General features: G+C 35.7%; 1 long non-coding RNA gene and 1 pseudogene across 2 annotated transcripts in view; one reads left to right on the forward strand and one right to left on the reverse strand.

Moving 5' to 3' along the window:
* The window catches only part of LOC147823300 (uncharacterized), a 206,901-nt gene that overhangs the window by 47,814 nt on the left and 144,329 nt on the right, over positions 1 to 14,758 (reverse strand). The gene's annotated exons all lie outside the window — the stretch shown is intronic.
* LOC101703738 (origin recognition complex subunit 6 pseudogene) lies at positions 78 to 905 on the forward strand (annotated as a pseudogene).

Raw genomic sequence — 14,758 nt, forward strand, 5'->3', positions numbered from 1 at the left:
TCTAAAATATATAAAGAACTGAAGGCGTGAGTTTCTCCTGCTCGTGCCACGGGATCAGGACTGATTGAGCACCTCGCCCCTCACCTGGGCCTCTCTGAGCCTAGTGTGCTGAGGAAAGCAGAGGAGTACTTGCGACTGTCTCAGGTGAAGTGCACTGCTCTGTCTGCACATACTACAGAAACTAGCAATGCTGTCATGTGCTTGGACCTTGCAGCTGCCTGTATGAAGTGCCCCTTGGACAGGGCTTATTTAATTAAACTTTCTGGATTGAACAAGAAAATGTATCAAAGCTGTCTTAAATGTTTGGAGTGTTTATTGGACATGAATTCAAATATTGGAATAAAAGACCTAGCTGTACAATTTAGCTGTACAGAAGCAGTGAACATGGCTTCAAAGATACTGCAAAGCTATGAGTCCAGCCTTCCTCAGACACAGCAAGTAGATCTAGATTTATCCAGGTCACTTTTCACCACTGCTGCACAACTTTCAGCATGCAAGATTCTAAAGCTAAAAGTGGATAAAAACAAAATGATAGCAATGGCTGGTTTTAAAAAAACCCATATTTAATCGACTGTGGAAACATTTAGAGAAGACTGGACAGCACATCGACAGAGAACTTAGAGATTTAGCTAGTCCTCCACAGAAGAAAAAGAATACAGTAGTTGAATCACTGGCAAAAGAAATAAAGAAAGTAGAAGAAATCCCACATAAACCACAGAAAGATAAAGATGTGACACAGGATTATGAAGAAAGGAAAAGGAAAATTTTGGAAAATGTGGCCAGTCCACAAAAGACTACAGCAGAGTGATTTTAGTTTTCAGCCTGGGATGTACTGCAAACCTATAATTTACTGCCACCTCCAGGAAGGACTGAGGGCTTTGAGCTTTGTTTGAACTTTTATACCAAGGATCTTATTGCTGTAATAGCAACGGAGCCATTACTTCAGCTGAGTTCTGGGCAGTGGGCTGCCCTAACCTAAGCAACATTAGATCAACTGCGGTGCCTCGCACCTCAGATCCACACAGGGCTGGCTGTTCTACAATAGGAAATGGCAGCCATTTTGCTTTTCTGTTGTGTCTTAAACTAAAGGCAGTCTCCTATCCTATCTAGAATATAAGATTTTTCTTAAGTTCTTGTGCAATTGTTTTGGTTTGACTAAATATTTTGTACAGTCAGAGTTAATAAATATTATTTTTATGTGCAAAAAAAAGAACTGAAAAAATCAGACCCCTCAAATTCAAAGACCCAATTCAAAAATGGGCATCTGAAATGAACAGACATTTCTCAGACAAAGACGTAAAAGCAGCAAATAAATATATCAAAAAATGTTCAACATCACTGGTTGTTCAAGAGATGCAGATGAAAACAACACTGAAATTCCACCTCACCCCAGAAAGAATGGCTGTTATAAAGAAATCATCCAATAACAAATGCTGGTGGGGGTGTGGGGCAAAAGGAACCCTTCTCCATTGTTGGTAGGAGTGCAGACTGGTGCAAACACTGTGGAAATCAGTATAGAGATACCTCAAAGAACTTAGAGGTCCCATTCGACCCAGCTATTCCCCCTGCTGGGTATTTTCCCAAAAGAATTAAAATAATCATACCACAGCAACATATGTGCACCCATGTTTATAGCAACACAGTTTGTAATAGCTAAAGCTTGGAAACAACCCAAGTGCCTATCAACTGGAGACTGGATAAAGAACATGTGGTATTTTTATAAAATGGAATACTTCTCAGCCATAAAGAATGAGAAACTAGAGATATTTATAGCTAAATGGGTGCATATTGAGGCCATCCTCTTATGTGAAATAAATGGGACACACATGTGTAAACACCGAATAGTTTCTCTAGTGTGAGAAACTGAAAGTGTAATTAAGGATACACATGGATGAAATGGCCTAATAACATATTTCTTGGATTGCGTTTCCAACCTGTGTCATATGACTGTATTGAAATTTAAATTAGGGAGAAGTTTGACTTATGTGGAGTATGCTAGCTAACTAGAGGTTTTTTTTCCAGACCACTATTTGTTCAATGTTGGTTTTGGGGATCTTTCTGAAACAAATCACATCCTCTGGTGTCTTGTTAGTACTTGAGATGTTTTTTGAAGTTATATGGAAAAATGTTTAAGTGCTTTTCAGTTCTGTTTTGATTAAGTTTTACTGTATTTGAATATTATTGTAGGTTTTTTTCCCTCGCATTGTTCATCTTTGAATGGTTTTAACATCTGTACATGTATGTGTTTGATAATAAAGTTATTTTTAAAAAAACCAACAGCCAACATCATACTAAATGGTCAAAAACTGAAAACTTTCACGCTAAAATCAGGAACAAGACAAGGATGCCCACTATCACAACTCCTGTTCAATATAGTTCTGGAAACATTAGTCACAACAATAAGAAAAGAGAAAGAAATAAAAGGAATAAATATAGGAAAGGAAGAAGTTAAACTGTCATTGTTTGCTGATGCTATGACACTCTACATAGAAGACCCAAAAAACTCAGTCAAAAGTCTTCTAGACCTAATTGACAGATTCAGTAGAGTAGCTAGATATAAGGTCAACACTCAAAAAAGAATAGCCTTCTTATATACAAATAACAGACTCACTGAGAGAGAAATTAGGGAAACAATTCCTTTTACAATAGCATCCAAAAAAATGAAATATCTAGGAAGCAACCTAACAAAGGAAGCAAAAGACCTATACACTGAAAACTACAGCACTCTGAAAAAAGGGATCAAAGAGGATATAAGAAAATGGAAACACATCCCTTGCTCCTGGGTAGGAAGATCCAACAAAGTGAAAATGGCCATACTTCCAAAACGACTATATAGATTCAATGCAATGCCAATTGAAATTCCAAAAACATACTTCACAGAACAAGAGAAAACAATCCAAAAATTCATTTGGAACCAGAATAAACCTAAAATAGCAAAAGAAATTCTAGGCAATAGAGACATGGCAGGTGGTATCACAATCCCCAAACTGAAACTATACTACAAAGCCACTGTGATAAAAACAGCATGGTACTGGCAAAGAAACAGACCCAAGGTTCAGTGAGAATAGATTAGAAGATGCAGAAACAACTCCAGACATACTCAGCCACCTCATCTTTGACAAAGGCCCAACCACCCTCATTGGAGGAAAGATAGTCTATTTAATGAATAGTGTTGGAAAATGAATGGATTTCAGCCTTTGAAAGATTAAAACTAGACCCATACCTATCACTATGCACTAAACTAAGATCGAAGTGGATTAAAGATCTAAATATTAAGGCAGAAGCACTAAACTTGCTGGAAGATAAGTTAGGTAGAACTCTTGAAGACATTGGCATGGGAAAAGAGTTTATTTACAAAACCTCAGTATCACGGGAACTAGCACAAACAATCAACAACTGGGATCTCATCTTATTAAAAAGCCTCTGCACTGCAAGAGAAACCACCAACAGAGCTAAGAGAAACCCTACAATGTGGAAAAAAATTTTAGCAGCTGTACTTCAGAAAAAGAAGGTCTACTATCTAGAATATATAAAGAACTGAAAAAAATCAGACCCCCAAATTCAAAGACCCAATTCAAAAATGGGCATCTGAAATGAACAGATATTTCTCAGATGAAGTAAAAGCAGCAAATAAATATATGAAAAGATGTTCAACATCACTGGTCATTTGAGAGATGCAGATGAAAACAAGACTGAGATTCCACCTCATCCCAGAAAGAATGGCTGCTATCAAGAAATCAACCAATAACAAATGCAGGCATGGTTTTCCAGAGAAAGGAACCCTTCTCCTTTGTTGGTGGGAGTGCAAACTGGTTCAGCCACTGTGGAAATCTGTATGGAGATACCTCAAAGAACTGGGGGTAGAGGTCCCATTTGACCCATCTATTCCCCTGTTGGGTATCTTCCCCAAAGAATTAAAAGAATCATACCACACCGATATATGTGCACCCATGTTTACAGCGGCACAGTTCGTAATAGCTAAAGCTTGGAAACAGCCCAAGTGCCCATCAACTGGAAACTGGATAAAGAAGATGTGGGTTTTTTTAATAAAATAGATTACTAGTGAGCCATAAAGCACAAGAAACTAGAGACATTTATAGCTAAATGCCATATGCTTAAGTGAAATAAATAGGATATGAGTGTGTAAATACAGAATACTCTCTCTAGTGTGAGAAACTGAAAGTGTAAATAAGGATTAAAATGATTAAAACGAATACTTGATAATTTGAAATAGGAAGAAAAGGTCCAAAGGGTTAGGAGAGGTGGGAGGGGAAGGGGAAAGGAAAAAAGGGAAAGGAAAAATTATGAGAAAAGAAAAAAATGGAAATGAAGTCTATGTAAATAGGGAAGGGTGGAGGGGTTGAAGGGAGGGCAGGGAAATGGGCAAAAAAGTAAGGACTAAGATATACTAAGATTCATCATGTATAGGTACAAGCACCCAATGACAAATGTAAGCATATTGTGTACCTAAAATGTACCAATAAGAGGATTTTTTTTAAAAAGAACAGAACTGTTGGTTCTTAACAGTAATACAAAAAATTTCTATATTATTTTCCAAAATGCTTTGTCATTTTACATTCACGTTAGCAGTGTTAGAAATTTGTAACTGGTTCACACTTATGCTGACATTTGTTCTTTTAAAACTTTTTATTTCCCCAATGAGTGTATAACATCATCTTGCTATTGTACTGATTAGTGTTTTTCTGATTCTAGTGTTCCACACCATTCCTTGTGCTGTACTGGCTATTTATCATCATCTTGTGTCTACTTTTTAATTGGGTTGTCTATTAATGAGCTGTAAGAGTTCTTTATATATTCTGGTCATAAGTTATAAGTATTATAAGTATGTTCTGGTTAAGGACTACTTTTCATTTTCTTAACCATGTCATTTAAACTTCTAAATTTTGATGGAATCTCATTTATCAATTTCTGTCTTTTATACATCATGTTTTTTGTATTCTAGGAAATTCTTGCCTACCCTAAATTCATGAACATTTTCCCTTATAATTTCTTCTTAAAGTTTTATAGTTTTAGTCTTTCATATTTAGGTTCATAGATCCTTTCAAGTTATTTTTATGTATTGAAAGAAGGGTTGAGGTTAATTTTTGACATACGGATAACAGGTGTTAGTACCATTTGCTGAAAACGCTATCTTTTCCTCTGCTCTTGAGTTTATGTTCTATAAAATGTAAATGTTAAATAATCTTTCAAAACTCAGTGGACCATATAGTTGTGGTTCTATTTCTAGATTCTCTGTTTTATTCCAATGATCTATATGTCTTTCCTTACTGCCTTGATTACTATAGCTTTAGAGGAATACTTAAAATTAGGTAGCAAATATCTTGCAACACTGTTTTTTTTTCTTTTTACTTTTCTAGGTCCTTTGTACTCCTACATAACTTTTAAATTTCAATATCCAATTCTTCATTTATAGCAAGTGTATGCAGACCTGAATTTTTATATATACCTTGTGTTTTCTAATCCTGCTAAATTCAAATACAAGTTCTAGGGGCTCCTAGAGATTTCTTAGTATTTTCTCTGTAGATCATCATTTCATCTACATATAAAGATTTTACTTCTACCTTGCTAATCCTATCCTAATTGTGTCATTTTATTGCCAGACTATTTTGGTGGGGCCTAAGTTTCAAAGTTTAATGGACAGATGAAGAGTAGGCATATCTGCCCTTGCTCCCCACCTTAGGGAGAAAGCATTGTATCTTCTCCATTCATATAAGGCATTCTCACTGGAAGTATGGAGTACATGTCTTTGATCTGTTGAGAAGGTACTGTTCTACTTCTAGTCTCCTGATGGCTTTTACCATGAACAGCTGTAGAATTTAGTCCAATACTCTTTCTCCAACTAGTGACAGGATCATATGGCTTTCTCCTTTCCTCTGTTAAAATGATGACTTTTGGGGGTGGATCTTCCAATGCTGAACCAACACTGCCATCCCTATACCAAAACCACTTTCTACATACTGCCAGATCTGACTTTTAATAGTTTGTTTTGTTAAGCAAATTTCTCTCTATGTTCATACTTTTTTCTTCTATTATCTTTATCCAGTTTTAGTATTAGCACAATGTTGATTTCCTAAAATGAGGGGAGAAGTGTTCCTTCTTTTTTCTGCTTTAATTGTTTGATATAATTTATCAGTTAAAATGTATATGAGCCTGTTGTTGTCATATAGGTAGGTTTTCAAGCTAAGATATACTTTCTTCAATAGGTGCTATTCAAATTTTATATTTCCTCCAGAGTTAGTTTCATTAATTTGTCTTCCAAGGTACTTCTTAGAAGTTGTCAAATTTATTTCAAGAAAGATTTGTATAATATGCTTTCTATATCCTTTTAAATTCTGTAAAATCTGTGGTAATGTCCTCTAAATTTTGACAGTGTAATTAAACAATGTATAATTGATACTGGGAAATAGGAAGAAAAGGTCTAAAGGAGTAGGGGAAGTGGGAGGCATAGAGGAAAGGCAAGAAGGGAAAATAAAAAATATGAGCAAAGGAAAAAACATGGAAACGAAGTCTTTGCAAATAGGGAAGGGTGGAGAAGGTGAAGGGAGGGCAGGGGAAGGGGAAAAATAAGAACCAAGATACATCATGTAAAGGTACAAGATCCCAATGATGACTGTAACTGTATTTTATACCTGAAATGTACCAATAAACTCAATGAAAACAAAGTCTATGTAAATAGGGAAGGGTAGAGGGGGTGAAGGGCGCACAGGTAATGGGGAAAAAATAAGAACCAAGACACATCATGTACAGGTACAAGCACCCAATGATAAATGTAAACGCATTGTATATCTAAAATGTACCAATAAAAGAATTTAAGCAAAAAATTATTTTCTGTCAGGATTAAAATACTAAAGTATCCTGATACATATTGTCAAGTAGTCTTCTGGCAGGACAGTTTCTGTGCCTGTCAGCAACATATGTCTCTATTTCACCAACTCCTAACTAATTTTGTTATCATTTTAACTAATTAGTTTTTGAGCCAGGGTCTTGCTATGTTACCCAGGCTAGCCTCCAACTTTCGATCCTCCTGCCTCAGCCTCCTTCAGCACCTGAGTGTTGGCATTATAGGCGTGTGCCACCCCATCCAACTATGGTTGATTTTTTTAAAAGGTTGCATGTATGCTTTTTTGGGGGGGTTGTTGTTTGTTTTCTGATTTTTCAGAGAAATGAATCTTCTCATTGTTTGAATACACATTTATTTGATGATACTGGACACTGAGTATTTATCAGTTTAATAAATGCACCTGTGCATTTTCAAAAAAAAAAAAAAAAGAAACAGCAGCTTGGTTCTGGATAGGTGTTATGGTTTATATCTAGATGTCCCCCCAAAGCCTCATGTGCTTGGGCTTTTGGGGGATAATTGAATGATGGTTCTATGATATTGAATCATGCGTGTGTGATACTGGATTAGTCTACTGATTGGTTTAGCATAGTGATGGATGTGGATGATGGACTTATTGCAGAGATTTGACCCACCCTGGGTATGGGTGGCACCAACAAATAGTCTTGTACCCTGGGTGGAATAAAAGAAGGAAGCTCACTGTTTCCTGCCTCTCATGCCATAGACTATTTGAGCTCCACCCTGCCTTGGAGCCAGCCAACTGTGAACTGAAACCTCTACAAACCGTGAGCCAAAATTAACCTTTCCTCCTTTAAAAAAATAAATAAAATAAAATGTATGAGAAAAAACCAACAAAAGATTATACTCCTCGTGGTTTGTAGTATGTGAATGTTGCATTTATTCTGAACATTTAAGGACTGCAGCAATATAATGAGAAAGTCCTATGACTAGATAGCAGCACTAGTTTTTTAAGATAGTATGCTCTTGGTTGAAATGTATTCCCAATTTAACAGGTTAAATATTTGAAATCTTACAAAGTTATTTGCTTTTTATTAGATAATAATAAAATAAAATTCAGCTTCACAATTGCTAGGATTTTCAAAATTCCATGGTAACTAAAACTCTGAGTTATTTTCAGTGAATATGGAATTGCCAAATTAAAAGTATATATGTGTATCCTTTAAAAATGGAATTTGATAGTTCTTGTCAAAGCAGGACATTGAAAGGTAAGAGCTGTAGTTTGTCTTATGCTGCATATTCATGCCTAATGCAGACAGTTGTAAAACAGTTGGCCTTTTGGGCATGGTTTTCATCTAAAATCAAGTTTGTCAATGTCATATTTTAACTCTGGGAAATGTCTTTAACAAAATTACTTAGAAGTTTAAGGATAGTTTTAAATGAAACCCAGGAAATAAGATTAGTGTCAGCAATTGCCCAAGACCCTAGATAACTGGCTGTATACTGATAACATTTATGGAAAAGAGGAATACAAAAAAATTTGCATAAGGTTTTTAAAAAATTATACAAAAATGTTAGAGGATTCAGAGAAGCATAAAAAAGGAAAATAACTGCATTGATTACATCTTTGCTGACAATCCTTCCAGAAATTTTTTGTACCTTTATTTAAAAAATATATCCCGCTGGAAGAAGCTCCTGCTCTGTCTTCAGAAATGCTGAACTGGCTGGAAGAGTGGTTAGGTAGAATTCTTGAAGACATTGGTGTAGGAAAAGATTTTATGAACAAAACCTCAGCTGCCCATGGACTAGCACAAACAATCAACAAGGGAGATCTCTTCTTATTAAAAAGCTTCTGCACAGCAAGAGAAACCACCAATAGTGTGAAGAGACAACTCACAATGCGGGAAAAAATTTTCACCAGCTGTCCCTCAGACAAAGGTCTACTATCTAGAATCTACAAAGAACTTAAAAAAAATCAGACCTCTCAAATTTAAAGACCCAATCCAAAAATGAGCATCTGAAATGAACAGACATTTCTCACACAAAGAAGTAGAAATAGCAAATAAACACATGAAAAAATGTTCCACATCACTGGTCATTCGAGAGATGCAAATGAAAACAACGCTGAGATTCCACTTCACTCCAGAAAGAATGGCTGCTATCATGAAATCAACCAATAACAAATGCTGGCGGGGCCGTGGGGAAAGAGGAACCCTGCTCCACTGCTGGTGGGAGTGTACACTGGTCCAGCCACTGTGGAAATCAGTATGGAGACACCTCAAATAACTAGGATTGGAATTCCCATTTGACCCAGCTATTCCCCTACTGGGTATCTTTCCCAAAGAATTAAAAGAATCATGCCACAGTGATATATGTGTACCTATGTTCATAGCAGCACAGTTTGTAATAGCTAAAACTTGGAAACAGCCCAAATGCCCATCAACTGGAGACTGGATAAAGAAAATGTGGGTTTTCTATAAAATGGAGTACTACTCAGCCATAAAAAATGAGAAATTAGAGACATTTATAGCTAAGTGGATGCACATTGAGGCGATACTCTTACGTGAAACAAATAAGACACACATGTGTAAATACCGAATAGTTTCTCTGGTGTGAGAAACTGAAAGTGTAAATAAGGACTAAATGTATAATAGGTAATGTGAAATAGGAAGAAAAGGGGCAAAGGGGAAGGAAGTGGGAGGGCTAGAGGAAAGGATAGAAGGGAATGGGATTAATATGAGAAAATGGAAAAATAGGAACAAAATCTTTGTAAATAGGGAGGACTGGAGGGGTTGAAGGGAGGGCTGGGCAAGGGTGAAAAATAAGAACCAAGAGAGACTATGTAAAGGCGCAAATTTCCAATGATGAATGTCATTATATTGTATACCTAAAATGTACCAATAAAATTAATTTAAAAAATAAAAAGCAAAAAAAAAAAAATAAAGAAAAGAAACCCTAAACAGATCAGCAGTCATTATTCCTCCTCCCCATAGTTGTTGGTATTCACTAAAATACTTTGTTTCTATGTGTTTGTAAACTTCAGGCAAATGTAAATTGTTCATGTGTGCCATTCATTGTATGTCTGGCTTCTCTCAGCATAATGCTTAAAGATTCATCCATTTGTAGAATTTATCAGCATTTTATTCCTTTTATAGGTGATTAATATTGCACTGTATGAATGTACCATATTTTGCTCATATATTCATCAGTTGATGGACATTTGAGTTTTGTCTATCTTTTGGTTAGTAGGGAATAATGCTTCTATGAATATTGACACAAAAAATATATATCCCACTGTATCAGGTTTAATAAAGAAATTCTTTTAAAACAAATTTTAAAATTCACTTCAGCAAAACTTCATCCTCCTAGTTGGTTTTAAAATATTTTTATATTGGTCTACATCTACTTCTGTTGGTCAACATCTACTTTGATTTACATATGTCAAGCATAAGCCTATAAATGCTATATCCCATGTGATTTAGTCCCAGAGCACTGCACAAAGAATCTCAAAGCAAATATTAATTCCAGTCTTTGCCCGAGGATCTTAAAATCTTAAAAGATAGCCAAAACAAACTTCTCTGTACTTACTTAAAAATTCCTAGGTCTTTCTATAACTAGTACCTCAAAAATAGTGAACTCACCTTGCTACCCCAGAGCATATCTCTTCTTTCTGTTCCATTTCCAAGATCTCTCATAATCATTTCTCCTTCCCTATCTTCCGCCCTTAGCCCTTCTCTCCAAAAATTTTCATCTTCATATATCCTCCACCTCCGTCATCCTAGTCCTCTGAAACTGCCATACAGTTCCTTCCACTCTGGGAGGAGTTTTCTCCATCACGCACTACTGTGTGGATTGCTCCCAAAACAGTGTGCATCTTTTTTAGCTTTCCCTATTTACCTCATTTGGTATGCAAATGGACAATCTGGATTTTGAAGAATCACAATTGTCTTCCAAGGATGGAGACCAAAGCTGACAATTTCTTTATTGGACAAAGAAAGAAAAAGGGTGAGGCTTATGGGTCTTATCACATACATGCCATTGTAATAAGAGCTCATGGGAATTTTTTTCTTTCTAAAAAAGTCCAAGTAACCTCCAAGATGTATGATTAACTTTAATAATGTAAAGTGCTGAACAATATGAAGTGTGCCATATTCAAGCTACTAAAAAGGCATGTATATATCAATATATACTTCCAATAGAATAGCTTTGCACACATAACAAAATACAGTACCATTGGTTGCCTCTGAGGAAGAGCATTTCCTGAATGGAGATCAGAAATGGGTAGGAGTCTTGCTTTCAACCATGTGCCTTTTTATTTTTTAAATATCTCATGACTTCTTTGTACTATATGTCCCTAAATTATTTTAAAAGTTTTTAAAAGAACAGGGTTATCCATACAGTACTATTTAAGTTTGAGAAATATCATAATCTCTTATATAAAACTCACAAAACTAGACAAGATGAATATTGTTATCCCAACTTATTGACAAAGAATCTCAGGCTCATAGAGTTCAAGTGCTTATAGAGTTTAAGTGACTTGACTAATTTACACAGATAATAAGTGACATCACAGGAATTCAAACTCAGAACCAAAAGGTTCCAACATCTGTTATGCCTCACTACACCACACTATGTCAGTATAAACTAAAACAGCCAAAGGACCATAGTATTGGAAACTATTAACCAATTGAATCTGCCTAGTTTAATAGTCATGTTTCATAAATCATGGAAAATTCTAAACTCAACTCAAGAAAAGAAAATATATTTTTTAAAAAAGAGGTTTGGGCTGGGGATTTAGCTCAGTGGTTCTGGTGCCTGCCTTGCAAGTGCAAGGTCCTGAGTTCAATCCTCAGTACCAAAAAAAAAAAAAAATAGAGGTTTACAAATATATTAAAAATTGGCCGGGGATTTAGCTCAGTGGTTTTGCTGCCTGCTACGCAAGCGCAAGGACCCAAGTTCGATCCCTGGTACCAAAAATAAAATTTTTTTTTTTAAAAATAAGCTATTCCCAAAAAAAGTATTAAAAATATAAAATGCCTAGGAATTAATTTAATGAAAAGAGCTGGGCATGGTGGCATGTGCCTTTAATCCCAGCACTCTGGAAGGCTGAGGCAGGAGGATCACAAGTTCCAGCCCAGCCTGTGAAACTTATCTACCCTGTCATGAGACCCTGTCTCAAAATAAAAAGTAAAATATGAGCTGGGGATATAATTCAATGCAAAGGCCCTGGGTTCAATCTATAGTAGCACAAAAACATTAATGGAAAGTAGACAACATCTATAGCATAAAAATGATGAGCTATTACTAAGAAAAATAGAGGAACATGTGAATGAATGGAACGTCACACCATACTCATTAACTGAAAAGTTCGATATTAAGTAATCAATTGTTCTTGAATTAATCTATATTTTCAAAGAAATCACAATTTAAGATCCAGCAGTTTTATTATAGGAAACTTCTAAACTTGACAAGGGACCATCAAAATATACACTTAATATTTAAATTTTAAAAATTTATTACAGTAAAAGATGCATTGCCTTTAATTCCCTTCAAAATATTCCCTCTTGCTTCAAACACACCTATCCCATTGTTTTTGCCACTTTCTGAAGAACTTCTGAAAGTTCTCTTGGTGTCCTTACAAGGTCTGAATGTGATGAAAGCTGTTTTAGAGTACAGGCTCAAAAAAAGGTAGGCTCACATACTTCCAAAACTATTATACAAGTTTCATGCAGTTCCAATAAAAATACCTACAGCATACTTTACAGATCTAGAGAAAAGAATCCTAAACTTCATCTGCAACCAGAAGAGACCCCAAATAGCAAAAGTAATTTGGGGCAATCATGAGCAAAGCAGGCAGACTTCAAAATATACAACAAAACAACAGTGATAAAAACAGCAAGGTACTGGAACAAAAACAGACACATGAATCAATGGACCAAAACTGAAGAAACAGAAACCTCCCCAGACACATTCAACTCTTTGATCTTTGACAAAAGGTCCAAAAGCATATGTTGGACAAAAGACAACCTAGTCAGCAAATGGTGCTGGGAAAACTGGTTATTAGTTTGTAGAAGACTGAAACTAGACCCTTATACTCTAACCATATGCTAAATTAAAATCAAAATGGGTCAAAGATCTAAACATTAAACCTTCTGGAAGACAAAATAAGCAAAATATTTGTTGACATAGGAATAGGAAAGGACTTTCTAAACAGAACCTCAATCGCACAGGAAATATCAGCAAGAATCAACAAATGGGATTATGTCAGATTAAAAAGCTCTGTCCAGCAAAAGAATCAGTAAAGAGACAACCTACAGAATGGGAAAAAAAATTGCCAACTACTCATCAGACAAAGGACTAATAACCAGAATATATAAAGAACTCAAAAAAAATCACCTAAAAGTAAAGACCCAGTCAAGAAATGGGCTTGAGAAATGAACAGACACTTCACAGAGGAAGAAAAAAAAACAGCCAACAAATATATGAAAAAATGTTCAATATCTCTGGCCATTAGAGAAATGCAAATTAAAACAACACTAAGAATCTATCTCACTCCAGAAAGAATGGCAATCATTAGGAAGTCAAACAGTAACAAATGCTGATGTAGTTTTGGTGAAAAAGGAGCTCTCCTACATTGCTGGTGGGAATGTAAACTAGTATAACCATTATGGAAATCAGTATGGAGATTTCTCAAAGAACTGAAATTAGAATTTCCATACAACACAGCAATCCCCCTGCTAGGTATCTTCCTCAAAGAGCTTGAGACATCATACTAGAGTGATACATGCATACCAATGTTTATAGCAGCACAGTTTGTAATAGCTAAATCCTGGAATACCCATCCTGGCCTGTATACTCATCAACAGATGACTAGATAAACAAAATGTGGTATCTAGGGCTGGGGATTTAGCTCAGTGGTTCTGGCACCTGCCTCTCAAGCGCAAGGTCCCGAGTTCGATCCCCGGTACCAAAAAAAAACAACACACACACAAAATGTGGTATCTATATATAATGGAATACTATTCATCTATGAAGAATGACAAGTTTGAGGCATTTGTAGGAAAATGGACGCACCTGGAAAACATAATGTTCAGTGAAATAAATCAGACACAAAGGTTTGAATACTGTATGGTATCCCTCATTTGAGTGAGGCAAAGTTCAAACAAAGAAAATGATAAAAAAAAATGGATAGAAAGGGGCAAGGGGACAGATTTCATACAATAGGGAAAAGGTCCAAAGGAACAAGGAGAAGGCTAAGGGGGAGGGGAGGGGGAAATGAGAGGAATAAAGATGTGCCATGTAGAGGAACCTAATGACACTAATCAATGTAAACCTTTTAAGCCATAACATGTGCTAAGACAAATAGTATCAACAGGCACAACAAAGGTGATTGAAGAACCAGAGGAGGAGGGGAGAGGGGAAGGAACGGGAAGGAGATTTTAAAAAGAGACAATACATATAGCCAGCTTGTAACCAGGACTGGTAAGGAACTGCTATAATCAATTACAAAAGAGAAATCCAATGAAAAGTGAGCAAAAGACTTGAACAAATACATTAAAATAATATATATACATATATATAGTTAATAAATGCATGAAAAGATGCTCAACATTGTTAGTCATCAAATAGATGCAAATGAAAACCACAATAAAGTACCACTAAATACTCACTAGAATGCCTGGGATTCTAAATTTAATTATAAAATTCCAAATTCATTTGAATATAAATTTTAAATGGTATTGAATAAATGTTGGCAAGGACTTAGAGCAACAGAAACTCTCATTCATTGCTGATGAGAATCTAAAATGATAGGTCTGTACGACAATCTCTTAATAAAAATTAAACATAAAACTACTTCATGATCCAATCAATTCATTCCCAGGGATTCAAGAAAGGGAAATAGACATGTATGTTCTCAAAAACAATTTGGGGATGTTCACT

Source organism: Heterocephalus glaber, unplaced genomic scaffold (genome assembly GCF_053883595.1).
Source record: "Heterocephalus glaber isolate CG9 unplaced genomic scaffold, H.glaber_assembly_v1.0 deba00001594, whole genome shotgun sequence".
NCBI lineage: Eukaryota > Metazoa > Chordata > Mammalia > Rodentia > Bathyergidae > Heterocephalus > Heterocephalus glaber.